Source organism: Balaenoptera acutorostrata, chromosome 17, assembly GCF_949987535.1.
Source record: "Balaenoptera acutorostrata chromosome 17, mBalAcu1.1, whole genome shotgun sequence".
NCBI lineage: Eukaryota > Metazoa > Chordata > Mammalia > Artiodactyla > Balaenopteridae > Balaenoptera > Balaenoptera acutorostrata.
Genome location: NC_080080.1, coordinates 12,369,754 through 12,387,023, shown reverse-complemented (window position 1 = coordinate 12,387,023; position 17,270 = coordinate 12,369,754). Strand labels below are relative to the sequence as shown.

At 44.8% G+C, this 17,270-nt stretch overlaps 1 protein-coding gene across 8 annotated transcripts in view; it reads left to right on the top strand.

Annotated features, from left to right (window-relative positions):
• Positions 1-17,270, top strand: part of LOC103017685 (uncharacterized) — a 383,445-nt gene that overhangs the window by 300,017 nt on the left and 66,158 nt on the right. The window lies entirely within an intron of this gene.

The following is a 17,270-nucleotide window of genomic DNA, read 5'->3' as shown; positions in this document are numbered from 1 at the left end:
CCACAGAGTGGCTGCCGGCTTGTCCCACTGCAGCCTGGGCAGTCTGGAGGGAGGGGGGTGCTGAAGGGGCAGCGTGGCCGGCTGACAGAGCTTCCTTTGCTAGGCTCCTTGCTGAGTCCTTTTAAAGGGAAGAAGGAAAATAAGAAAAGGTATTTGTCATGGGAACCAGAAAGTCCCACTTTAACAACAGCTGTCATTTACTTATTCATTCAGAACTATTGATGGAACCCCTGCCATGCGACAGAGTCTGTCCTAAGTACTGGGGATGCAGCGGGGGTTCAGACAGAATCCTTGCTCTCAGGGAGCTTGCGGTTTAGTGGAAAGCTGTAAATAAGTGTATACTGTGTGCTGTAAGAAAAGCAGTGGGACTTCCCTGGCGGTCCAGTGGTTAAGTCTCTGCACTTTCACTGCAGGGGGCACGGGTTCGATCCCTGGTTGGGGAACTAAGATCCCACATGCTGCATGGATGGCGTGGCCAAAAAAAAAGCAGTGACACAGGCTAAAGGGAGAAGGACTAGAGAGGCTGGGGATGCTCTTTTTAGCAAGGAGGGTCAGGAGAACCACTTTGAAGAGGCACCATTTGGGCAGAGACCCGAAAAAAGCGAAGGCGTAGGCTGGGCAGATACCTGGGGCCGGAATGGTCTCTGGCAAAGGGAGCAGCAAGTTCCCGAGAAAGGAGTAGGACCTGGGCTGTCTGGGGTGAGTGGCCAGCATGTTGATGGGGGAGGATCTGGTGGCCAGAGATGGAAACAGGTGAAGGAGCAAGGGTGTTGAGGGTAGGAAAGAGGAGACACACAACTCACAGAAAACGGTTCACATTTGGAAGGGAGGTAAGATTTTTTCTGGGTGATATCAGAAATTGGGATGAAAGACCAGTCGTGGAAATCACTGGAGGCTGATTTCAGTTCCATAAAAAGGCACCAAGCACCAGCTCTGGAGATAAGGGACAAACATGAAATCATTCATTTGAATATTTATTGAGAACCTACTATGTGCTCAACAAATATGTGTGTGGGATTCAGTTATTTGTTTGAATCATTATTTAAATGAAATCTATCCTTTGCAGTTGGTTGATATGTCTCTTAGTTTTCTTTCAATCATAGAGTCTCCTCTTCCGTGTTAGTCAGCCAGGGCTGCCGTAACAAAGTACCACAGGTGGGTGAGTTGGGGTGGGAGAGGTGCTTAAACAGCAGAAAGTTATTTTCTCACAGTTCTGGAGACTAGATGTCCAAGATGAAGGTGTTGGCAGTTTGGTTTCTTCTGAGGTCTTTCACCATGTCTTGTAGATGGCCGTCATCTCCTATCTTCACATGGTTTTCCCTTTGTACCTGTGTGTCCTAATGTCTCCTAAGGACACTAGCCATAGTGGATTAAGGTCAACCCTAATGACCTCATTTTAACTTAATTACCTCTTTAAAGACTGTCTCCAAAGGTAGTCATATTCAGAAGTACTTGGTGTTAGGGCTTCAACATACGAATTTTAGAGGGGGCACAATTCAGCCCATAGCACCCCCTTTCCTCACACTTTGTTTATTGAATAAACTGAGTTGTCTGTTCTGTCTGAGATTTTCAAGTTGCATCCCTGTGGTTTACTCTATTTTCTGTAAATGGTACTTAGGCACTTGACTGGATTCAGGTTTGATTTTCAGGCAAGAATACTATGTTATTGGGGGTGTATACTCCTGACAGGAGGCAGATGATGCCTGGTTATCTCTCTTTCTGTCACATACTGTATGGTTTCAACAAGAAATTTAGATACGTAAGAACCATGACATACCTTGAATATTTCCATACCTGCTGTTTGTATGAATGGCCTTGAGCCATCAGAATGCTGAGGTGCCTCTGAATCAAACCAAGATTCAGTTATATCCAACATCATTTTAGCAGTGAGTATTTTATGGGGTTTTCCTTTTGCAGATATCATTATATTTGCATATGAGATGAGATTGCAGGCTGGACCAGAATCCCCCACTGATCTGTGATGTAATGGGACAGAAATTTTATGGAATGGCATGTGGGGTGGGGGGAAACCTTCCAAGTCACTCAGAACTGGATCCTGGTCCATTCTAGGGGACTGAATTGGTTAGTTGTTGCTATGTAACAGATCACCCCAATACTTGGTGACTTCAGATCATAACCACTTTTCTTACTCATGTATCTGTGGATTGGCTGACTTAGTCTAGACTTGTCTGAGGGGAAGGAGTAGGGAAGTACACTCCATCTTTAGGGAGAAGAACTAAAAAGTCATCTGGCAAAGGGCGTGGATAAGGGCAAAAAAAAGGGATAAAGAATTGGGACCAATAATTCAATCTGTAACACCGATTAAATGAAATAACATAGGCAAGGTGCCCAAGGATTTCTGGGCATATGGTCTATGCCTTGTGAATGCTGGCTATCGCTACTACTATTATTAATCACTAATCTTTATTTTGCACAAATTGTGGCTGGAAATGGAATACAGAGGTCCGTTCTTTGGGAAGGCTCTTATAGACATCCACAGTGATGGGTGTCACTCACCATCAGCACTATGACCACAGGTGTAGGGGTCATCCGTGCTAGTTGCCGGTTGACAGAACAGTTTGTTCTCCATGCTGGGTGGCTGTTTGTTCAGAGGAGGCCCTGGGACTGACTTGTCACTTCACGATCAGGTGCTGTCAAAACCAGGGAAATCATCGGGATTTCCCTGGTGGCCCAGTGGTTAAGACTCCGCACTTCCAACGCAGGGGGCGCGGGTTCGATCCCTGGTCAGGGAACTAAGATTCCACATGGTGCGTGGCACGGCCAAAAAAAAAAAAAAACACACCAGGGAAATCATTCCTGATAGCCCACGTTCAGTAGAGATGGAGAACTCAGACCCTGGTTTGAAAGAAGAAATGAATTGCTTGATTGGAGCTCAAACACCTGGACATTCTTAACTAGTGAGAGTGCATTTTGGGCACGTGTTAGGGGGAAGAGGCAAATGAAGAGGAAGCAAATTGGTCTTAGAGATGTATTTTAAAAAGCAATGGTTTTCTTGTATGTCCTGGGCTCAGCACAGCTTTCACTGGAACTCCTTTGCTAGCGGTTCCCACGTGCACCCTGCAGACCGTTAGCACCAGAATCCCCTGGGGTTAGCAACGCATCCACATTCTGATTTGGGAGGCTGAGGGGGCGACACTCTGGTTTTGAAAGCTTTCTGGTGTATGTGATGAGCAGTCGGATAAAGGGGACACTGGTCTCCCCATTGGTGCGTCCGCGTCTGTCTACACCATGGCACAGAAACTGGGTTCCCACTCATGGCTTGTCAGGAGTGGAGAGGTCTGGATTCTGAGCTCTTAAGGAGCAAAGGCCGTGTCTTATCCCATCCTTGCATCCGCAGCAAGCTGCCCTGGAGGAGTGTGATGTTGAGCCCAGCATTTGTGGGGCCTTCGTTGTGCAGGACAGGAGACAGAGGCCCAGAAAGGCTAAGAGACTCACCCAGGGGTGCACTGCTAAGGCATTCCCCACTCGGTCTCCCCTGCCCCTTGGAATCCAGCCCTTCCAAGCTTCTTCTCGGGAAGGGAGCTCCTAGGTATGAAACACCTCTGACGTGTTAGGCCTTGGGCTAGGTGATTTAAACATGTTATTTCATTTTCTTCTTTCATTAACAAATAAAGCTTGTAAGTTAGCACTATTAACTCCACTTTATAGATGAGAAAATGTACCAGAAGACACACAGCTAATGGGGAGGAAGTGGAAATCCAGTCGAGGTTTGTTGGGTGGATGTAGTGATGGAAAGGGAGTATGAGGAGGGCTCCTGGGGTCCTGATGACGCTCTGGTCTTTGATCTGGATGCGGGCCACTTGGGAGAGGGGGCTCAGGGTGTGAAAATTCATCACTGCGCACTTAGGCTTTGTACACCCTTTTATGTCGTCTCTCTTCAACGACAAGGTAGAAAAACCAATCCAGATGAATCTAGGTTGCAAACCCCTGCTCTTCTGTTATGTCTTGCTGCCTCCCACGATGAAAGCTTGGCTCCTGCCCCATCAACTCATGACGGCATTTCCACGCGAAGACACAGTGTGTAAAAGGAGGGTCTGAGCTAGAAATCAGGCCTTTTTTTTTTTTTCTTGACTAATATTCTTTTCTTCTATATCAGCCACCTCTGGGGAGGTCCCAGCAGATGCTTGAATGTGACTTTTCCTGGGATAACTGAATCACAGGGCAGATGTGTCTCTTAGAGCTCATTTTATGCAAGACTGAGGAGCTTTCATTATTACTGACATCTACATCTCTGTTTTCTGTAAAAAAAAAACCCAACTTTATCTATGTATAACTGACAGATATAAAGTATACAGTCTATGTTTTGACATACGTATTTACACCCATGTAAACCTCTCTACATCAAGATAATGAAGATAATGAACATATCAATCACCCCAAAAGTTTTCTTGTGTCCCTTTGTAATCCCTTCCTCCAGCCCCTCTCTGTGTGCCCCTCCATCCCCATCTATCCCTAAGGCAACAAATGATCTGCTTTCTGTTGCTGTACTTTAGTTTTCATCTCTTAGAATTTCATGTGAATGGAGTTAATCATTATATGCCCTTTCGTATGTGTGGCCTCTTTCGACCAGCATAATTATTTTGAGATTCATCCACGTTGTCGCATATATCAATCATTTGTTCCTTTTTACTGCTGTATGGTATTCCATCATAGGGCTGTATCTCAGTGTCTGTATTCATTTACCTGTTGATGGACATAAGGGCTGTTTCCAATGTTTGGTTATCTCAGACAAAGCTGCTACAAACATTCTTTTTTTTTTTTTTTAATTTTATTTATTTATTTATTTATTTATTTATGACTGTGTTGGGTCTTCGTTTCTGTGCGAGGGCTTTCTCCATTTGTGGCAAGCGGGGGCCACTCTTCATCGTGGTGCGCGGGCCTCTCACTATCCTGGCCTCTCTTGTTGTGGAGCACAGGCTCCAGACGCGCAGGCTCAGTAATTGTGGCTCACGGGCCTAGTTGCTCCGCGGCATGTGGGATCTTCCCAGACCAGGGCTCGAACCCGTGTCCACTGCATTGGCAGGCAGATTCTCAACCACTGCGCCACCAGGGAAGCCCTACAAACATTCTTGTACAAGTCTTTGTTGGACGTAGGCTTTCACTTCTCGTGTGAAAATATCTAGGAGTAGAATGGCTGGGTCATATGGTAGGAATATGTATAACTTTTAAAAAAAGCTGCCAAGCACTTTGTTTTCCAAAGTGTTCATACCATTTACTTTTCCATCAGCATGGAAGAGAGTTCCGGTTCCTCTGCATCCCTGCCAGCCCTTGCTATGGTCAGTCTTCTTCATTTTAACCATTCAAATAAGTGTATAGTGCAGACTTCCAAAGATGTCTTTTTGTGCAGCTCTCTCCTGTCTGGTTCTGGGTTCTGTGAGCTCTAGCCACGTTGTTCTACTGGACTTCCAGCTTCATCTCTTCAACTCACCCTGGTTGCTGGGCTCTGACGGAGTTCCTCCTTCCTGTGCTGAGGCCTGGAAATTTTCTCAAGGCAGTAAGTTGGGGCAATTACAGGGCTCAGTTGAGCTAGAACCCAGGTCTTTTGCCTCCTTGGCCAATATTCTTTATTTCCACACCATCTTTCAGGTATCATGCCCATTGCCTGATGTCCAGTGTTTTGTGAATCATTATTTCATTGTCTGCTTTTTGCTTATTTCAGGTGGAAAAGCAAATCCTATCGCTGTTACTTCTATTTGGCTGGAAGTAGAAACCTCTCTTTCTTTAAGGGTCTTCAATTCTCTCTGGTCCTCTACAAAAGTGACTCTGGTTTATCTTTCACACAGAGGTATCAATGACTCAATCGCTTAAAGCATTACTGTTTCAGGTCACTTTGTATGTAGGGAGAGTTCAAATTTTTACATCAAAGTGATGATACTCTAAGGATGAAATTTAGGCATCTGCCTGTGGATATGAGATAGTTTTTGTATTCTCCCAAGAATACCTCCCCAATCAGGGTTATGAACAAAACAAAACAAAACCAAGAAGAATAAACAAAAAACAAGAAGCAGCTCATGAATTTAATAAAGTCACCTGACATTGATGACTCAATAAACCTTTATTGGGTACCACTTTTTGCCAGGTGCTTTATTAGGCAGTGAGGATCTAAATATGCCTGTCCTCAATGAGTCTATGCTCTACTGGGTGAAGATATTCATGAGCAAGTAATCATAATATATTTTAAGAAGTATAGGATTTGAGTATGTGTCAGGGTGATTCCCAGGAGTGACAGCTGGGAAATCTGCTGCATGTAGTCATTCAGAGACTCTGAGTCTACATCCATCTACATGCCATCTACATCCCATGGCTTCCAAGATCACGCTGATCCCTATCCCAGTCACCTGGAAGCCAAAAGAGCATGGAGGAGAGCATCCAAGAAAGGTTCTTAGGGGCCAGACAAGGAAGCATTGTGTATCATATTTTCTCAGTTCCTATTGGCTAGAGCCTGGTCACATGACCAAAACCAACTGCCAGGAAGACTGGGAAATGTAGTCCTGTGTGCCCAGGAAGGAGAGGTAACAGGTTTTGGCAAACTGCTAAGAGAGTCTGTCATATTAAGCATCTCTCTAATATAAGTTTATAAAATACATACTTTTTTACAGCTATTTGTTACAGTGACACTTACTCAGCATTTGATAAGGGGCTGAGGCTGTCACATGCATTTGAAATTAACTTATGGCCTTTCTGCAATCAGAGGCAAGTGGAAAGGAACAAGTGGAGTACGGAGTGGTGTCCAGCTGGGCTGCAGAGGTACGCATGTGGTTAACATCTGCTTCCTACCTTTTATAACTATCTGGAATTAGCAGCTTGTGACAAAGGAACAAAAGGCCTCCTTAGTGAGGTGGCCTTGAAGCCACATCAGGGCAAAGAAGTGACAAAATCAGACCCCAGAGAGATAGCTGTCCCCAGGTAAGCTGCAGCCTTCAGTGTGACACAGGAGCAATGTCTATTTTGTTACTCTGAGCCTTGACTTTAGGTCACTGTCAGGTCTCGTCTAACTGGCCATGTTACAGAATGACTTTGCATCACAGTCGCAGGTTTGAATCCCAGCTCCTCAGTTGCTGAACTTGTGACTTTGAGTAGGTTACGTAACCTCCCTGTGCCTTGGTATCCTTGCCTGTAAAATGGAACTAAAGAAACAGCTGCTCATCATATTGTGGCCAAGATTAAAATGAGTTTATGCTTATAAGACACTTGGTACCGTGCCTGGCACACCCTAAGAGTTCATTCTGCCATAGCAGTTACTATCAGTAAAGTGGGAATCATAATTCCCACCTCGCAGAGCTGTTGTCAGGGTCAGTGAGAGGATGTCACAGAGTCTGATCACAGAGCAGGTGTTCAGTAAGTGGTTGTGATGATCACGGCAGCTTCACCAGCCATGTACACCGGCAAGAACGGGAGGTCTGAGATGCCTCACGGGACACTCAGAAGGTAGGACCCCCAAATGGTGCTCACACGTGGTAGGTAGGTGGCTGAGTCATGGTGAGGGGCAGAGAAGCAAGTCAATTACTGTAATTAGTACCAAAAGGAAGGGATGAATTAAAGCGTCCTGTGGTGGGATTGATGCTGCTGGGGATTTGGGTAGAGTGAGGTTTGGACAGAGTTTTTATAGGAATGAAGGAGGAAAATATTCTGAGATTCAGGGATAACAGTGTATGTGTGTATGTATGTGTGTGTGTGTGTGTGTGTGTGTGCGTGTGTGTGTGAAAAATAAGGCTCAGTTCAGCAGGTGTTATGATGCTTATATGGTGTGTCCATCCTTGGACTAGACCCCCTGAAGAAGACATAGAGAAGCTTCATCCAGTGGAGAAATGACCTACAGCCACACAGTCCCTTCCAGTACGCAGCATATTAACAGTTCCGAAGCACTTTCCCATACATTCCTCTGTCGAATTTTCTAGAGTCCCGAGGTTTGGTTATTAACATCTCCATTTTACATACAAGGAAATAGAGACTTGGAGATGCAAGATGTGAGATGAGCAATAATTAGGCGGTCAGTCAATACAGAGACCAGAGCTCAAGCAAGTGAGGTGTTGGCTGCTGTGCCAGTCCGACCCCTTCATGAGTTTCAGAGGTGGGATGACCTGCTCCAGGTCAGCACAGACAGAAGTGGAGCGTTACCTAGAACACAGATCTCTTGAATCCGAGTAAAAGGTTTTTCATTTATCTCACCCACCATTCAAAACATCTTTGGGGTGCTGCCTCCTTCTGGAAGGCTTCCTGAACCCTCCATAACCCAGAAAAGTTAAGAATTTTGTAACACTGAAGCATCCTCCAAGCTCTTATTGTTATTCTTATTACACTCTGTTGCCATGTATTTCCCCTTCCTGTTAGGCAAAGGGGGTAGGGACAGTCTTCTATCACTGCATCCTCATATTTTCCATGGTGCCCAGGAATTGCAGATGCTTAACAGATGTGTCCAAATGAATGACTCAGTGAATCATCTAGAGGACTCACTCTTCTGTGCTAGGCTAGGTCTGCTAGATCTTGTGGAAAGAAAGACTTGGGTTCAGCTTTTTTTTTTTTTTTAATTGAAGTTTAGTTAATTTACAATGTTGTGTTCGTTTCAAGTGTACAGCAAAGCAATTCAGTTATATATATATAACACATACACACATATGTGTGTATATATATGTACATACACATATATATTCTTTTCCAGATTCTTTTCCATTTTAGGTTATTATAAGATGTTGAGTAGAGTTCCCCGTGCTATACAGTAGGTCCTTGTTGCTTATTTTATATACAGTAGTGTGTATATGTTAATCCCAAACTCCTAGTTTATCTCCCACCCTGACCCCGGGGAATATGGGTCAGATTTAGAGAGGCAGAGAAGAGGTCAAGAGCATTCCCAGTGGAGACCATTGCAGGACCAAAGAGCAGAGGCCGAATGGGGGTCCTCATATTGGTGAACTGTAGGAAGGCTTGGTTGAGAACAGTTTGCATCTTAGGAAGTGGTTTGAAATAAGGCTGGAGTTGGAAACAGGAAACCAAGATATAGTCCCTTTGGGTCCTACGCTTGTCAGAAAGCCTTGACACTGTTCCTTTTGCATCTGGGGCTGTTGTTAATTAAGGCTTCCTCTTTAACCTGGAAGTCACCATGCTGATTCATGCCCCAGTCACAACCAGTCTGATTCCCCTCCACAGTACTATTCTAGAAACCCCACTCCCCCAAGGCAGACACTTCAGCTGTCATTAGATGCTTATTAAGGGCAGTGAGTCAGGGTGGTGGCTTAAGACACAATTTCCACCCTGCTCCACATCCCCTTCCTCTCCTCTCCCTGCTGTGCTATTTCAAGCACACAAACTCACAAGGTTTTGTGGGGAGTGGAAAGGACATGGGTTCTGAGCTTCTAGACCTCCCGGAAAAATCTCACTTTTGTAGTTCATTACCTATGCGACCTTGAACAGATTGCTAACCCACTCTGGGCTTCAGTTTCCTCAACACAGAGCAGGGGTGTTGTAAGGATTGAATGGGGTTAAACATAAAGGGTTTTGCGTAGGATCTGGGGTATGGTAGGTCTGCAGGAAGTGCCAAGGGTGCCTGTGGTTTGACATGCATGTGCCCTGAATTGCCCCACTTCAGAACGCTGTCCACAGGGCCATTTTGATGTGGGTCTCCAGCAGGATCCTGGGAAACCATTCCCTCCTTCCTTCCTAGGTGGCTGTTTGTGGATCATCCTTGCAAAATTCCTTTCTGTGGTTCTCTGGGGGTGGGAGGGACACAGCTCAACTGCTCCCCAAACAGGAACCTTTCACAGCTTCCTGGTCAGCTGCCAGACCCCAGGGCTGGCAGGGCCATGTGAGCTGGTTTCTCCTCTGTGGGTTTCAACCAAGTTGTCCAGACACAGAGCCTCAGGTCTTTCTTCATATCAACTCTTTGGTGACCTGAACAAGCACCAGAGCGGGCGCCCTTTACCTGAATGCTCTTGCTCCAAAATGGTGGGGCTGTTTGTGGAATTGGCTTTTGCTTCCTGACTTCTAGATGGGCTTTCAGACTCTGCGGAAGGGCTCATCCGTCCAGCAGCCCCTGACTCCTGTGTGGAGTTCCTACTCTTCTCTCCTTTCCCCATTCCTCAGCCTAACGCAATCCCATTGGGCATAGACACATGCTAGCATTTTCCTGCCTCTGGTACATCCAGCTCGCCCCCAGCCCGGGCACACACTGAGAGCACGCTTCCTTGTTATTAGTATCCCCTGCCCATGGCATTCAGAACTGTCCTGTTTTGTGCCCCATCCACTCAGGCCTCCTTTCCTAGCCTTGACTTCCCCATTGTTAGGAGGTAATGGGCACACAGATGCTGTCAAAGAACCACTCTCACCTTCCAAAAAATAGCTCTAAGGGAGGGAGCTGAGGCAGTGAAGTGAGAGTCATAAAACTGGCATTCCCAGCCCCACTACTCACTGGTTTTGTAATCTCCAGTGGTCCTATTTGAAAGGGTGGGGCTCATGCTAATTGCCCGGTTCCCTCCTCCCCCGACTCCCCATTTACCGTGAGAATGTCTGTGAAAGTGCTCTGTAAACCAGAGCTGTTATTATATGGAGGAGACCTATTATTATTAAGAACTGGTTTTCCTGATTCTTCCAGCTTTCCCTCCCTCTCCATCCCCTGCACTGGCTTGAGGCTGACGCTCCGTGGAGGTGTACCTTTGGGGCCAGAAAGTAGAAAAATTCTGCTCTGTTTACCAAGGGAGTCTTCTGAATTGCTATGATTTAAGCATTGTGGAACCAAAGAAGGGTAAAGGAGTCTGACACAAAAATATTTCTTGGTTTGGCTTTTTAACATCCTAGTGGAAACTAACATGTTAAGCTCTACACAGAATTCAGAAAGAAAATCTCTGTTCGCCTGGGTGCTCTGGAGTGAAGCCCTCCTTGAAGCCTGTGCCTCCAGGCTTGCCCCCCTTAGTCCACTCATGTACTCCAATGAGCTCTCTGAATGTCAGTCTCTTTATATTCCTTCTTGGTTCGAACCCTGCACTGTGGATCCCCACCGCCCTCAAGGTGAAGTGTAATTGTACTTACAGGGGCTCTTGCTGAGCTTTCCAGCCTTACCATGACCTCTCACTCCCTCATGCTTATCCCTTAAGTAATTCTGCTCACCCAGTACCTTGTTCTCTGTTACCACCTCCTCTTCCTGTAGGGATCAGCTTACTTAGATAGCATCCATTTACGAAACTTACCCTCACTCCCCTTGACAAAGTGAGGTGCCTGCAATGTGTTCCCATAGCATCTTGCTTTTCCCTATAGTAGTCTCTCCACCCTTGACTATTGTCACATGTTAGGATCTGTCTTCTCCACGAAGCTGGAAGCTCCAGTAGGCCAGGCTCTACCACCATCTTGGTCATTCATTACAGTCATGGCACTCTTGGTCATTCATTACAGTCCAGGGCCCAGCAGTGAATGAATGAATGAATGAATGAAGTGTATTAGTGTGTTACAGACTTCGTCTTAGGAAGCTGGGGAGCTCAAAAGTCTTCATGGATTGGGCTTCCCTGGTGACGCAGTGGTTGAGAGTCTGCCTGCCAATGCAGGGCACACGGGTTCGAGCCCTGCTCTGGGAGGATCCCACATGCCACGGAGCAACTGGGCCCGTGAGCCACAACTAAAAAAAAAAAAAAAAAAAAAGTCTTCATGGATAACACAGATGGGCTCATTTTAGAGAAGAATGAATACTTTACTGAACAAAGTATGCAAACTTTATTATTAAGTGAAGGAATATTCTTGAGCCCAAGTCTATTTTCCTCTAAAAGTCATTCTTTGAATCTTCTTTTAATCACTATATCTGACTGCAAGGGTTTTAGTATCAGAAAAATCTAGCTTTGAATTCCCGGGACTTACCAGTTGTGTTCACTGAAGTAAGTTAGTTTATCTCCTTGCACTCCATTCCTTATTAGAGCACTATGTGAATTAAACAAGATATGTTTGTAAAGTGCCTGGTTTTTAGTAGGTTCCCAACTTTAATTGTAAGTTGGTAAGTCAGAGACAGAGTTTAGATTTTCCAAATTCAGGCGATCCTAAAACGAGGGCTGATTACTTTCTTCTATAACATCCCTGAAGAATGGGGGAGGTCAGCATGAAATTGAGCTTCTTACATCTTGGGGAACTTGTCATTTCTTGAGGCAGATTAATTAACACGTCCTTTGACAATTGAGTTTGTGGAGAAGTGCTTTTGCACAGTCAGCAGAATTCTACTGCCCTGTGGTCCTACTTGCTCAAGATCACTAGAGAAAGCTCAGTGGCGGTGCCAAAGGCACCTCCCCAGCCATCTGAGGACAGCGGTCCTGTTCCCACTCTTGCCTCTGGAGTCTGACTTCTCTAGGTAGGATGATACCAGTCAGTCCTTCCACACTTTTCTCAGAGAACAGGGCATAAAGTCTCATTATCCACCCAATTGCTAACCTAGAACCAGCCCCAGGGCTTCTATACAACCTTAACAATAATAGTTAAAAGAAAGACTTAGCTACAAGGATGCTCACTGCAGCATTGGTTACATTTGTGAAAAATTTAATGTAACCACTTAAATACTGGTGATGGAGGACTGGTTGAATAGATTCCAGCACGTTCACAGTTCATATGAACAAATACTAAGGAGCCATCAAGAATGACTACAGGAATAAATGTTTATTGACCTGGAAGTATGGTTATAATATGTACTGGCAAATGTAAAAAAGCTAGTTATAAAATAGAATGTATTATTGTTCAACTTTGAACAATAATATTTATGAATGTACAGAAGAAAATCTAAAAGTATTTAAAAGGGTAAAAGTGTTTAGGTCATGAGATTATGGGGATTTTCTTTTTGTTCTAAATTTTCTATTGGAGGAGGAAGTATAGCTTAGTGGTTATGAAAACGGACTTCAGAGTCAGGCAGACCTGGTCTTAGTCATTTTCTGCCACTTGAGAGCTTTGTCACCTTCGTTTCCTAATTTGTAAAATAGACTAATAATGCCTCCTCTTAGTGTTGTTGAGAAAATGATAAAGATGGCTTTGTTTCTGGAGGGGTTCCTGTGTGCTCTGCTAAGCAATTTACTTGCTTGTTCTTTATCATGAGCTCCGTTCCACAAACAAGGAAACTGAGGCTCAAGAAACTTGCCCTTGTGCTACATAAAGGAGCTTGATTACTTTCTCCATTCTTGCCACTTTAGCCCTTTTAATGTTGCTAAAGTTCAAATTTGTTCTCCTGTCATCCACATCTCCCTGCTGACTCATTCTGGACCAACTTTGACTAAAACCCCCCAAACATTTTCATACCGGTCATGTCTCCTCTGTCCTCCAGTTGTTCTTTTTCTTTTCTTTTTTTTTTTTTTTTGGACATGAGTGAACTTATTATGGAGCAGACAGGTGGAGGAGAAACCTGGGCATTCAAATCATACCATGAACGATGAGGAAGTCCAAGAATAAGCCTTGTAATTTGGTAGTGAGAAGTTGCTGATCACACTGACTTCACACGCCGGAGCCCCAGGGGTAGTAAAATGCATGAGCTTTGCATTTTCCTTCTCAACTCATCTGGAAAAAGTGACTTCTGATGTGAGAGTGGGTGAGTGGAGAGGCCAGGACTGGTCTAGTGAAGATGTCGTTGGGCAGCCAGGACCCCTAGGAGAAGCTGAGGGCCAGTGGTCATTAGAACTGAGCGAGGAGCACGTCGCAGCAGCAGGCTCTGGGATGCCTGGCAGTTCTGAGCTCTAATTCCTGCTCCGTCATTGTGTGGCCGGAGCATGTTAATGAAGTCTCTGAATTTCATCCTCAGAATACAGCCAGTAGTACATAGGTTCTGGAGGTTTTAGGAGGACCAAAATGAGATCACGAAAGACTCAACCCGGTGCTGGGACCAGTTTTAGCCAACATCTTCTCTTCCCTGTAAGCCCCCCATTCCCTCCGGAGAGATCTGGTAAATGTTGAAATGCAAGAGAATCTGTGCCCCCAGAGGCTGCATGACCAGGGTGGGAAAATCATACAGAACAGAAACTCAGAGCTGCCAGGGAGAAAGAAAGCCTTTGAGGTCAAACTGGCCCAAACCGATCATTTATCCCCATTTTGACAACTTTATTAATTTTTTAAAATTTCAAAATTGATAAGTGTGTTGAAAAAAAACTAGGCAGGAGCATCTGGGGTAGATAGTAAAAATTCCTTTTGGTCACCCATCAATCCCTCCAGAGAAAAGCACAGTGACAAGTTTCCTGTGTGCCCTTCATGACATTTTCCTGGGGATTTGAAATGTATGTATTCAGACATATATACTTCCTCACCAGAAGCACAAATGTTCTGTGACCTGAATGTTCACAAAACTTTCATGAAGAGAATAAAATGCTGGCAAAGGGAAGAAGAGGTCCCACTGTCCCCGTTGCTTCCCCACAACTTTTCTGTGTGGGGTGGATGTCCACTGAATTTGGAAATGGCTGGAAGCCCCTTGATATTCTGACTTTTCTGCATGGCTACCACTTCTAGCTCTGGTCCTTGGGCTTCTGCTTTGGAGGTTACTACCCTAGACCAGATCTGTCTCCTGAAGGACTTGGCCCCTTTGGCTAGAATGATCCTTCCCCATCCAAGGGGAAATGGGACAGGCCCAGGAGGAAATATGTGTCTGGATGACAAATTGCATGAGTCAAAGGGACTTGTGAAAATGACCAATATTATTTTAAAACATATACTGTCTCCAGAGGAGGAAGGCAGTTGCTTCTGCTTTGTCTTTTCTTTTGAGAGTGGGTAGAATTCCTTCAGAGATGGTGTTGGACACTGTACTTTAACATGGTTAATATTTAAGGGGTGATATTGGCGTTAATGTCCCTTTTGGATACTCAGTTTTAAAGAATGTTATTAATTGGGCTCAATCCAAATAGTCTGAGGGTTGTTGGGAGTACAAGAAAAGCTACATGGATTTTCATTTTCTAGATTTTCCCCTACCCGCCTCCTCCAAGACATTTTCTGTGAAATGTGATTCCAACTAAAGGCAGGGGCACAGTGCCTTATACATGGTAGGAATCTAATTGCTGTAGACTGATTTACTTCAGTTGTCTGTATTCTTGCTGACCATTTATTTATTCATTTGCTTATTAATCAAAATGTACTGAGGTGGTTCTGTTTGCCAGGCAGTGTGCTCTGTGCTATGTATCAAAGTGCAGATAAAAGAGGAAGCCATCAGTTGTCCTTAGAGCTGCAGCAGGAACAGGCTTTCAGCAGAGGGAATATTTGAGAAGGTTTTCAAAGTAGGAATAGGAGTTTGCCGGGCCAGTGTGGGGGAAGAGCATTTCGTAGAGGGGAAGCACCATTAACCAACCTAGGAAATATAGGATGAGGGGGCAAGATTGTGGGGATGAAAGTCATGGCCTGGACGGATTGACTGGCTCAAGTTGTCCTAAATGAACAAAATCCCAAATATTCATTGGAGAAAGATCTCCTTTTACTCTATCTAATTGAGTTCCTTTGAGCCACCGATTTACTCAACAAAGATTTACTCAGCAACTGCTACGTGATTTGCACTGTGCTGGGTGCTAGGAATATGATGCTGACCACTTCCTTTTGGCCATTTTCCTAAAGCCTCAGTAAACGGTATTAAAGTTTAACTTCGCAGTGATCACCATTCTCTTCCGCCCATGACAAAGCATCTTTCTATTTAACGGGCATCTATGGTGAGAATGGCATTAGTTTTTATGTTCTGGACAAAGCAAGGGAGAATTTGAAACCCTCTCTTATTGCCTTCTCAAAATATAAATCTAGATATCAATGTGACTCATTGTTTTATCTATTGACGATATGTCAATATGATCAAACCTTATCTTGTGATAGATAACTCATGAATACCTTAATAAAGATTATAACCATGGCTTTGAATGCCATCATTTGGTTCAACCCTTTTTTTTCCCACAAGGGGGAAATGACTTTACACAATGAGTTTTATAGACTGTGTAGGAGAAACATGGTGGCTGGTCCCCAGGCCCCTGCATTCTGATGCCTCCAGAAATAAAGTGTCCGTGTCACACCGTCAGTCAGACCATAACCAAAACAGCAGTGGGATCTGTCCCGAGGTCAGTGTTATTGCAGTCCAACCTCCTGACCCCTCCCACCTCCACCTCCTTCTCCCCAGCTCCGGAGGTTAAAGGGCAACCAGCTCAATTCTGGACATCCTGCCTTTAGTCTCACTCAGCTTGGCTGGCTGCCTGGTATCTTGCCCACCTGTCAGTCTTCCAAAAAGAGACGCTTCACTTCATTCTAAAATCTTCTTTGAACAGCCCTTTCACTTGCTACTCCAAGTGTCTTTTTGGTTGACAAAAACCACAAACCCAGATGGGCAATTAGGGATTGAGGGTAACAGTGGTGTGGGATTTATTTCAGCTAATTGCTGTCCTATGTGAAAGATTGCATCATCTGTGACAGCTGGCCTGGATAATCACCCCTCTTTAGCAGTAAGTTTTCACCTTCTGTGTAGTGGGGACTTCCAAGGCTATTTGGACTAGTCTGTCCTAGGGAGTGGCAAATCTGAAAAGGTATTGTAGATACCTCATTGGTTGTTGTGAAAATTAAATAGGATACAGCCATCAAGTTCTTGCCATCTGCCTTTTCACAGTAAGCACTTGATTTAGGTTACGTGTTTTTATTTTCTAGAACCTGTGTATCCCTGACCCTCACACACTGCACCCTGCACCCAACTCCGTTGTTCTCTGTTGCTGATGGCACATAGCTTGTGACGCCTTCCCTTTTTTCTGTACTGGTTTTAGAGGTGGAAAGGAGGCTGCTGTGATTTGTATATAGTTAGTCGGAAGGTTCTGCCAAGCGGCTGGGGCACTGAGCGCTGGAACATGCTGCAAAGTCTAAATGGGTTTTCTGGGTACACTGAGTTACATTCTCATTTATACTCGTGTGACAAGGATTGTTACCTTGACTATTTAAGCCAAGGTGGGAGGGGTCCACGGGCAGGGGGCAGAATGGGGAATTAGATGTCCTTATATGTTTCTCTTAGAGTTCTTTGGCAATAAGCGATCGTAGCAGATTTTTTTGTTTTGTTTTTGTTTTTGCTTTTTTTGTTTTTTTCGGGCTCATATGGCCAAGTACAAACCCAGAGAAGGAGGAAGTTAATTCACATTCTTGCTTTCTTCTAAGGACCAAAAAATCTGCCAACCTGGTCCCAAGGGCTCCTTTTCCATCTCTGCTGGGCTCATCAGAGTGTATTGTGAGTCGGTACAAAGGCCTAGGGGGAGGAATGCTGTTGAGAGCTTACCTTTCGGGTCCCTGCCTTTTTTACATGAAATGTGCCCTGG